This window comes from Sabethes cyaneus, chromosome 1 (genome assembly GCF_943734655.1).
Source record: "Sabethes cyaneus chromosome 1, idSabCyanKW18_F2, whole genome shotgun sequence".
Lineage (NCBI taxonomy): Eukaryota > Metazoa > Arthropoda > Insecta > Diptera > Culicidae > Sabethes > Sabethes cyaneus.
The window spans coordinates 68,819,037-68,820,631 of NC_071353.1; positions in this window are offsets into that span (position 1 = coordinate 68,819,037).

The window sequence follows — 1,595 nt, forward strand, 5'->3', positions numbered from 1 at the left end:
CGGAGAGAACGGAAAATTGATTTTCACTAGCAACGCTAGAATTTAGAGAGGGTATATCCCTCTTTCTCTTCCCGAGGCGAGCTTTCTTACTTCGACCTGACATTTAGAAGAAATAAAATAGTTTTTCAAAAATGGATACACTAAAAATCTTTAGCCTTTCGGTAGCCTTTAGAAAGACTGATTACACACGTGGTGAATTTATAGGTAACCTAACCAACAGGCACCGCAAAAGAAATAATTTTAAACCCTGGGTAAAAACCAGGAGCTAGTAAAATATGCGACCGATCTGAACGACAGCTCGAATCACACGATTCATAATGTGATGAAAATTGTTTCATAATTGTGACTGCTCCCAAAAGTGATCCATAATTGTGCATTTGATGAGTCATAACATAAACTTAATTTCCGTGGAATACTTACACAAAATGGGTTTAATAACTGAATTAACTGAAAGATTACATATTTCTGTAACTAAAAACATTTATCAACTTCTTTAGTATGCGCTAGAATTGATTGTTTTAAACTCATACTTCTGCTTAAATGGTCCATAATTGTGGGGGAACTGTACTAATTTGGCAAAGCAAAACCCTGGGTTAATACCCATCTTTAAATATTACCCTTTTTTTATCGACAGACTTCGCAACAGGCTGTTAGAGTACAGGAAAATTGCGGGACCAGTGCAACGATCCTACTGACTCTAACTAGCAAGAACCGCCTAGCCTAGATTCGAACATACGACGACTGGCTTGTTAAACCAGCATCTTACCTCGAAGCTAACTGGGCGAGCTAACTAACTTGGCAGTACATACTAGTTTTTAAAACTCGTTAAGAATCGCTGGTGTTCCCAATCGGAACCGTTTTACAACCGGGAACAATCCCCTACTTCTAAAGGGAACCTCAATCTAATGACTAAAAACGTAGTTCCACGTTAACAGGAATCGTTTAGGTTGAAATTTTCAAAGCATTTTGGGTGAGTCGCTGTATAGAAGGAGATATCACCAGTCATTACATTGGGTGCGTTTTTGGTAGAAACGAACAACTTCCTTTTCTACTGGTGGAATATAAGTAATCTGAATGATAGAACTGCCTGATTTGACGCAATCAGAAAAAAATATCGATGCCGTCTAAGTAAGCCGCGAGATATGCAGGCACCTGAAAACAGCGCAATATCAATATTGGATGATCAATTAAGAATGGATGGAATGTCATGTAGCTCGACCGATATCGGTTGGTTTCAAAACCTATCAAATCGAGAATGAATGACTATTTAATAGGGTAAATTTTGCGTTATCACTGTGACAAAATAATGAATAAATGGTGTTACAAAGAAAAAATATGAGCAATTGGCTGTGATTAATTGCTTGATGATGTACGGTGCAGGGTGCAGAGTGTGGCCCATCAGGTAAATATTACACACACGATGTATTGCAGTATGTACTGCGCTGTGCTTATCAAACGCTGTTTCGCTAAGCGGTTAGACACTACGGAGTCTTTAGTGATACGTGACTAGATTCGGAATGAGACGACACTGTGTCTGGTAATGTCAGGTGAAATAATTTATTGTATGTTGAAACTATTTAATGATAAATTTAAAA